Here is a 9,948-nt window from a genome sequence, read left to right on the forward strand (position 1 = left end):
GCCAGGCTGAGCCCTCCCGTGCACCCTCCTCTCCCAACCTTCCCATGCCCAGCCCTCCGTGCATCAGGACACCTCTTGGCTCCTTCCAAGGTGCATTCTGTTTCGTCCTCCCCCTCCTTCTCCTCTGCTGACATGCACCTTCTTTGAGCCCCTACAGTTATAAATAAATGATGTCTGGATTGATTAGAGAATTGGTTTCTCCTCCGGTGACAACCCTGACCTCTCATTTCTGAAATCTTGCTGCCAACCACCATCACCGAAATTTCCTTTTGCACTGAGACATTAGCAGAAAGAGTCTCACCTAGGAAAGCCAGAACACTGAATCTGGAGTCAGCAAAGGAAGGTTCCAGTCCTGGTCCTGCTCTTGACTCTATGCAAGTCATTCAATTCTCCGAGCCTCAGTTTGCTTGTCAGCAAAGGGGATGGTAATTCCTTGCCACCTTCCTTTCAGAATTCTTGAAAGAAGTGAATGAGATAGTGTGACGGTACAGTGGACTGTAATTCCCAATGAGATGTCAGCTACAGAGAGGCGCCACCTTGCAGCTGGCCAGCCCCGTGACCCGGAGAAGTCCCAGAAATTGCTTTGAGCATCACTTTCTTCTCCGCAATAAGGATGGTTGCACCTAATCTTCTCCAACGTTGTTTAGGGAATAAAAATGACATACACATGTGAAGACACTTTTGAACAATAAAAATGTCCCTCCCCGCCGATTCATAGTGATTATAAATGATGCTTATGGAGAGTGTTTAATGAAAAAGGAAATAATTGTGCTCTAAGTGAAATTTTCAGCTTATAAAGAAAAATACATAGAAAGAAAGATGACAACATGCTAACCGTAGAAGTCTCCTATTATTAAGATACTTTACCCACTTTAGAAACTTTGGGTTTTTTTTTTCCTCTAATGAGCATATAGCAATAATTAACAGGGTAGAGAGGGATTAAAATTGTTTTTATTAAGGTTTTATAAAAGTTGTTGAGAAGCTTTGCTCTCAAGTTGCTCAGACAGAGACACAGCACGAACAGCCAGATCAATGCTGTGAAGGCTGCTGTGCGTCATGTGTTGAGGAGGGAGAGACAGTGGGGCCTCGCCAGACAAATTGCCAGCCCAGGAGCCACAGAAACCCCTGCCTGTGACTCCCATGGGCCATCACAAGACAGCAGAGCGAGCAGGAAACTCAGAGACCTCTAGTCACCCACCAACCCCCACCCCCACTTTCCAGATCAAAATCCGAAGCCAAAATTGGGAAAATGACTTGTCTAAGAAGCCAAGTTTCTCATCTTCTGCTTCCGCAACCCTCTGAGTCATCTCCGGGGGACTGTGAACTATTGGCCCCCCAGCTGGTGCCTTTCTTTAGCTGATACACCCCCACTTCCCAGGTCAGCCTACCCACTGGGGAGTCAGAATCACTAACATGGACTTGGGCACAACATATTCAGGATGAGAATCTGCCATACCCCTGTCCAGAAAATAAGGTCATGGTAGACAGAGCAGCTGAAATAATAAAAATCATAGAATTTAGAGAGCTTAACACAACATCTTCATCTTGTCAACAAGGAGCCTGAAGCACAGAGACCTTGAATGACTTAAAGTCACACAGCTAGTTCGTATAAAGTCACAAGCCCTCCCGGTCTTTTTATTCCCAGTTCATTATAGTGTGCATCTCTTCTAAAATGAATAAACGAATATATGAAAGAATAAATGAATGAAACGAAAATTGATAATAAGGGTCGTAATAATAGACACTCATTACAAAATGGATTTTTCAAAATATTTGAAACATATAATAATCGAAAAGTTAATGTCTTAAGATAGAAAGAATGCTCCCAAATTAAGAAGAAAAAGATAACCCGATAGGAAAAAAAGAATAAAAGATATAAATAGATAATTCATAGGAGAAGAAATAGCCAATAGATATATGCCCTACTCTTGTAAGACATGTTTGTAATAAAATCTTCAGGTCATTCAAAAAAGACTGGATGGGGAAGCTTGAGACACCTTTATTTTTTGCATTTGCATTTCTGCAGTTTAAAATTATTATGATAAACTTTTGAACTTTTTAAAAAACTGGCCCTCTAAAATATAAAAATATGTCATCACATGATTTCAACACTAGACATTTCTTTGATGTTTGGAATTTTCTTTGCCATTATCTGCCTTTGTCCACCTACATCATAGACAGGCTCCAACAACAAATAAATAATAGACTCACAGAGCAAAATTAATTCCACGTAACATCCCTGAGGCCGGTGATAAAGGCAAGCAGAGTCAAAATTAACTCCAAGTACGTCAAAATGTCCAAAAGGAGAAAGAACTTTAAAATAGCACATGAAAATATAAGAGATTGTAATCTTGGGCTGAGAAAGGCCTCCCTGAGCAAAACATAATACCCAAAAGCCACAAGGAAAAGAGTTTGACAGATTTGTCTTACAAATTAAAACTCTTGTACAACAAAAGAAGACAAACGAGAGGATGGGAGAAAATACCTGTGATATGTATAACACACAAAGGATTGATGTCTAAACCTTAGGTCCTAACCTGGAATCAGTTACAAAAGACCAAACATCCAAACTAAATAAAAATGGGCAGAAATTATGAGTTGGCAATTCAGTAAAAAAATATATATTTAAATGGTTAACAAACTGTTTTTAAGATGCTCCATCTCGTTTGTAATCAGAATACTCATCAATATCCGTTACAAGTGGTTACAAATTAGAATTCATGTTATGGAATATTATGGAAACGTTATTGTTTTTTTTTTTTTTAATTAAGGCCAAACTGTATGTGCAAACATGGAAAAATCTCCAAACGTATTTCATAGAAAAATGTCACAGAACCATGCAAATAGTATGATCTGATTTATGCTTCAAAGTTTTGTATCTACTTTTCTTTTATGTACATAGACATGTAAACGTGCGGGCAAAATTCTGAAAGAATACACATCAAACCTTCAACAGGGGTGTCCCTCTGGAAGGAAGTGGGAATGAGGGAGGTAGCTTGGGAAACAAGGGGGCATTCCCCGTTAGCTTTGCATGCTAATGTGCATGAATCTTGTGCAAAACTGTGTTCCTCTATGACTTGTATATTCCAGAAAGCAATAAAGTAAAACCGTGGCTGTTTTCTCCTGAACCAGACTGGCAGGAACGGTCTCAATTTTAGGAATAATCTGAGATGGAAATGAGACAACCAACTTTTGAGGCATTAGGAAGTTTCTTCTAAGTCCTCCCGCAGCCTTCGTGGTGCGTAAACTTGTTCCTGCTGATTCAAGCCTCAGAGTGGTAGACGCCAAGCCCGCGGCTGGCGAGAGGGACCTCTTTAGACTCAGATACAGAAGTGTCTCACCTCTACCTCTTTCCACGCCTCTCCGCTGCCCCCTCCCCCCAAGGCAGGCACCAGCCACTGCCTCTTACCAGGTCCGCCGTGCCTGGCATTCCTCTGTAGGAAGGACAGCTCCAGGTTGTTGGCCAGGAAAGTCCAGGCTGCAGACATTTCAAGAAAAGAAACTTTACGAAGTGAACCCCAAAGAGAAGCTGTCCCAGAATCTCTGGTCATGTCCATTACCTTCACCCAAAGATTGAGAATTTCTCCTCCACACCGTTAAAACAGGTTGGACTCAGAAAATCATTCATTCACAGAGTGCGTGAGCCGCCCACTATGTGCCAGATACCATGCAAGGCCTTTCATTTCTGGTGCTTATTTCATCCAGGCCACACCACAATCCCAAGGTGGGCACAATTTATTGTCTACATTTTACCAGTCAGAAAACCAGGATCTGAAAGGTGACATCACCAAAAACCAGCTCAGTCCCACAAACGCGTATTAAACAGGTGCTCCAGGCACGGGCACACGTGTTTGGGATCCATGGCAAAAGTATACGTGGCTTCCTAACGCATGTAAACTAGCTTGGGGGTTCAGCGAAGGCTTCCCAAAAGTGGCGAGCCAGGATGTGAACCCAAGCCCAGTGGCCTCGCGCCCTTTCCACTATGCCGCACTGTATGATCTATTTCTCGACAGTGAGGAAATCTCAGGGCGCAGATTATACTTGACAAAAAATGGTCAGCGTCAGGCAAAAAGGTCATCATGAAAACCCACTTGACAGAGCGTCACTCAAAATTATGCCCCCCTAACGAGCTGGGACTCTGGGAAACACCATCAAGGAGACCAGCTTTCTCCCACAGCCTTGACCTCAGGAAGGCAGCCCTTTCCCACTGTCCCGCAGGTGCACTTTGGGAGCTGAAGCTACTCTCTGCACGGCCTCCAGAACCCCAAATCCCATCACACCATCTTCCCTCCCAGGCCCACGTACAGACACCCCCTTACACCCCGCTGTCTTTCCTGCTTTCAGCTTTCCAGCCAATGTTAATGGCCACTTTTTGCAGCCTCAATCTGTTTATCAAATAGTCTGATCTAATTTCTCCGCTCTTCATCTCTGCCTCTGGGACCACTCCCAGAATCCACGCAGCTAGAAGCCCTCCCCACATCCTGGCCGCCCCCTCGGATATTGGCTGGGCCTGTCACATAACTCTCAGTCAGTGCGCACATTATCCCAGCCAGAGGCTACCATGCCACCCGTATCCTTGAGTTAACTCATCGTGAAGTCACTTCACCACCAAACGTATTTCTGGTTTCCCCTGCCTCGGAGTGGGCACCCCTCTCCTCCCACGTCAGCTAAGCCCGCCACCCACAGCACACACTCTCCATACAGAAGGAGAGGAAGTGGTTCTCCAAACACAGACGGCTCAGGAGTGGGTCCTCACCACTCTGGAGACTTATAGGCTATTTCCTGTCTTTTCTCTTCCTCTGCACACCTCTCGACACACACACGATGCCCATGCCTGCCACAAGGACACAGCTGTTTAGACAGAGGCACTGTGCTTTAACAAAATGGAAGCCAGAGCTTCCGCGAGGCTCCCCCTCCGCCAAACACAGACACCAGCCCTTGGCCACCTGCCCAAGATGCTGTGATCCTCTCCAGATCCTGCCCCTGGGTCCTCCAGGAAAGGAGAGCCTGACAAACTGATAGCAGCCACAGGCCACCCCACATCCCCTTTCCCAGCCTAGAAAACTCCATCCAAAGCAGGCAGGGCCTTTTAACAAACAATTAGCTTGAATTTTTCATTAGCTGCAGCTTCCTGCCTCTACCCATTTCACATCGCCAGACTATGTATAGCTGGGGAGGCCCCAGCCATCAGAGGAGAGCCCAGAGGATGTACCGGGTGAGGCTCCCGTGAACCCACCTCTGAAGTGAGCCTGTTATAAATCCGATCCATTTCCTCTGTGTAGCCCACGTGTGGCCTGCTTCAGACAGGCGTTTCCGAGCGCACTAGCAAAGCCCGCTGGGTGAACTTCTTCTGCTCCTTCCTTATGATGAGGATGACGATGACAAGGACAACAAAGATGACAGTGATAAAGAGAGGTAGCTGTCTTCCCTCTGTACGTTTCCTTGTCGGCCGTGCGTTTCCATGTTCGGACCCTCGTTTTAGCCTCCTATCAGCCCCGTGAGACCATTGCGATCGTTGTTACCAGCTTCCGGTTTACTGCAGAGGAAGCCAAGCTTCGGGGGTAAGTGGCTTCATCCAAGGACACAAAACAGGGGAGTGGCTGAGGCCGGCCTTGGGGCAGTCTCAGAATGGGGAGACCGATTCGTTTCCCTTTTATCTCTGGGGCCCTAGGCCTGGGAAGCATTGTCTAGATGAGGGGATGGGTGGATGTTTGAGGACTGTTACTCACGCCAATCTTTTTGGAGATGTTTAAGAGCAGGAAGAGGAGAGAGAAAAGACCCTTCCCAGTTCCCAAAACATATGCAGACAGGGAGGGAGGAGCCCATGGCACACACCCTAAGAAGTCCACATGCTGGCCTCCAGCTCCAGCTGCCCGTACCACTGCCAAGGATGCCCACTGGATGTCAGGAAGACAGGGCTCCCCAGGTGGCATACCTGTCCCTTTAGATGCGCAAGAAGGCGGAGCTCTCTGGGAGGAGGAAGAAGGGCCTCTCCAGCCCTGATAAGAAGCCTGAGAAAGACGTCTGCCCACCACTCCCCACAGCCTCAAGACAGGGCCACCCCCTTGTCACCCACCTATCAGCGCTGCCTTGTGCCCTGATTTGGCCCCCTGTCACCTCTGGGCCCAGGGTAGGAGCAGAAGATGAGCTGGTCATTTTTAGATTGATCTAGTTGCTCCATGGCACCTAGTGGATAGTCAATAAATGACCGTTGATGAATGAATGAATAAACGAATGAATGAATGAATGAATGAATGAGGGTCATAGAGGCGGCTAAAGCATGGCCTCCCGCCCTCGACCACACGCCCTCCTCCTGCATCCACCTCGACATTACTCTAGGGCTGGCCCCAGGTGGCTGCACCCCTGCCACGTCTCCCCAGGACCAGCTAGACCATGTAGTCTGTAGAGGATGTACAGGTCTACAGACAGCATGCGGGTCCATAGAGAGCGTGGTCAAGCATAACGTGCCCACCAGAGACAGCAGGGCCAGCTGGGTCAATGTCTCTGGACAGTCCCCCAATCTCCCCAAGCCTGGGGCTGGGTCCTCTCCTGCCAGGGTGTGGTCGAGAGCTTCTGGAAAAGGATGAAGCTTCTGTGAATGGATGAAGCTCCCATCTTGGGAGTCTCTGCTGGGCCATGTTGGCCCCCTTAAACCCGTGAAATATTTACAGCCAGCCAAGCAGAGGAAGGGAGGAGAAGCTAGAACATGAATTATTGACAGCTTTGCTTTCATCTTGGCCTAGGCTGCTTGGCCAAGCAGAGACCCAGGGGAGCCCAAGGCAGTCTGTGGGCATTAAGCAGAGTTCGTTCTTGAAGAAGCCAAGGGTAGAGGCTCCTGGCTATCAGAGGGGCCAGACGCAACCTGAGCAATGTAGCCTGTCCTGGCCCCTCGAGGTGCCCTGAGCTGGTGAGGGGGTGGTGAGCAGGTGATTGTTAGGGAGTCCAGCGGCTCCAGACGCCACTTCACCAAGCCCAGCCAAGCCGCCCTCTCTCCCTCACTGGCCACCTTCCAGACACCAGGGACGTGGCCGGCCAGCACTTCACTAAGTCCCCCGCCAGCTGCTCGGATGCCTATCATTACAGAGGTCCCCTGTCCCCTCTGAGATGACTGCAGATGTGGTCCCCAGTTCTGCAGGTTACCAAATGCAGTGCCAGCCCTTGGAGCAGCCCCGAAGGGCAGGCCTCCTTCGCTTGCACACTGTCGGCCTATAGCAGAGGAGCTGAGCCCTCCACACACGAACCTCCACAGAATGTCCCCTCTGGTGGGGTCTCCAGTGACTACTCCCTACTCCAGTTCCCTGCCTGCAACGCAAAAGCTGGGTCCTGCTGACAAGGATCAAACACTGGACTAGGACTCAGCACATGTGGGTCTGAGTCACGGCACCACCGGCCAGCCATGGACCCGAGCCTCAGTTGTCTTGTCTGAGAAATGAGTGTGAAGGCGGATCCTCCCAGCCTCCCCCGTGGGGCTGGCAGGCATCTGGGAGAGTGTGTGAGGATGGACTCTGCAGACAGAGGTGCTGTTCTGACCAAACCCAGCCCTCCCTCCAGCCCTGGCTGCACCCAGTGCCTCGACCTTGTCAGACAGCGAAAATCTGACAGCCGGGGTGACAGGTCTCCCAGACGTGTGATCCGTGTGATCCAGCCCCAAGACCAGAGGCTTCTTATATTTTTACATTTGTCCTTCCCAGGCTTGTGGTGTTAGGAGAAGCAGCCTCCCTCCCTGCTTGCCTGCACATGACAGCCCAGTCCTGAGGGGAGGGAAGGAATGAGGTGGGGATGGGGGTGGCGCGTGTCTGGAGCCCACACTGGAACAGGCAGCAGGCTGGGTCCCCTCCCTCCTTCGTCGCTGACCTGGGGGGCTCACCCAGCTCCTGTGGGCCTCTGATTTTCCACTGGGAGCCTCTGGAGGCCCCGAGCAGTGTGCATGGGGAAGATCCCCACCCCCCGGCCCTCACCATGAGTTTCCCAGAAGCCCACTTGCTCCGGCTGCCAGACCCAGAGCAGACGATGTTTCCGCTTCTCACTTGCTTGCCACCTCCCTCCCTCCCCACAGCGCACGGCACTCTGCGAACTTTCAAAGTGAGCAACTTCTGTACCTTCTGGAGAAGAGAAGGAAGAGAGAGCGAAGAGGTCACTAGAGGTCTGGGTGTGTGGAAGGGAGCGGGGCTGGGGACAAACCCTGCAAATCATTTGCATAAAGTGTTCCATTTGACTAGACACAGTATTTCTCTAAGGGGACACGCTTGGCCTTTGGAGCGAGATCTCTCTCGGTCGTGTCGGATTATCTTTCTTTGCAGGACGCTTGTCTCCCTGGCCCTGGACCCTTTACACGACCCCCACCCCCTGCAATACTATTACAACCAACACCCCCAGCTCATTTCCCACAATCTCGAAGAGCGCAGTCCCGTCTCACTGAGAACCACTGCTAGAGGCTCTTCAGGGCAGAGACTGGGCCCCTCTCTCCTCTTTCCTGACCGACTGCCTCCCTCTGCCCACCGCACCTAGCACTTGTCTCAGCCAGCAAGGTGCACACAGAACTCGCCCCTACCTGCTGACCTGGCGTCCTCTCCAGGTGACTGTTGGACAAACTATCTTTGCCCGCCAGACCAACTGACCACTTAGATTATTGTCTGACCAATTAAACTGGCCAGTTGCCTGTTTGCCTGATGCACAGAAAAAGCAAGGCCTTTCGAGAACAAGAATTCTCTGAAACCTGACACACATCTGCACTCAGCCATGCCCTCTGGGGTGACAGACTCCCCATCACCCCTTACAGAGGATTCTCGCTTGCCCCGATTCCCTTCCTACGGGAATTTTCTGCCAACCCCTCGAGGAACAGAGGCCATTGGCCCTGGCCCAAGTGCCCAGAGGCTGCTCCCGTTGAGCCCATTCCCCAGTGGCCCCTCTCCTTAGTGGGCTCAGCACCCTGCAGCACCTCAGTTCCGCCTGCCTTTGTACTGACCTCAGGGATGTGTCAGAATGAGTAATGCCCCGCCCCCTCCCCCGCCCCAGCACCTTCCCTGCAGGTGGAAACTTGCAGGAGCAGCACTTCCCCGAGCCTCACCTGGGCGAGATTGGAGGAGCCTTCCTCAGATGCCCCCATCCCAACACATACTTGGCTGGCCTGGCCCCTCGTGGAATGCAAAAGCCCTCTCCTGCCTACCCTCCCTCCCACCCAGCCTCTTCCAAATCCTGTTCTCCTTCCACACAGGACGCCATCCATCCATCCATCCATCCATCCATCCATCCATCCATCCATCCATCCATCCATCTCTTCACCCTGCTGCCTGTCCAGCTCATAATTCATCCATTCGTGCATTAAGTCATTCACTCAATATTTAGCATTATTGTGCAACTACGTGCCACACCCGGCCAGCATCAGTTACTTCACTCAACTAGCCCCTCATTAAAAAGACTTTAAAGTCAGTTTTTCAAACTATCTCCCTGGGGCCCTACCTCTTCCACTCATTCCACATGCATTTATTGTGCATCTACTATATGCCAGACTCTGCACTAGCTGCTGTAGATACAAAGACAAGGGTGTTGTACCTGCTTGCCAACGGCTTGTCTGTCACTGAGGAGACAGGTAAATGAGCCATTAAAACAAAAAGTGGTCCTTTTTAGGACAGTGATCAGCAAAGCATGCCAAAGGAGAGTAGCATTTAACAGCAATACTTAGCACCTGCGTATGGCTTACTGCGTGTCTGGCACTGTTCTGAGCATGTACATACTCATCTGATCAGAGGGAGTCATCCATTCCTGGAGGAGGGGGACTCCAGACAGAGGGAACAGTCTGTGCAAAGGCAAGAAGGTCACAGTGACTGCAGCATGGAAGACAAATGAGGGAGTAGCAAGAGATGAGGCTGAGGACGAGGGTGAAGGTCATATCCATTCTTTCTCCAAACGTTCTTTGTGCTGGGACCCACGGATCCAACGCTGAGAAGA

Source organism: Pteropus vampyrus, unplaced genomic scaffold (assembly GCF_000151845.1).
Source record: "Pteropus vampyrus isolate Shadow unplaced genomic scaffold, Pvam_2.0 Scaffold6, whole genome shotgun sequence".
Lineage (NCBI taxonomy): Eukaryota > Metazoa > Chordata > Mammalia > Chiroptera > Pteropodidae > Pteropus > Pteropus vampyrus.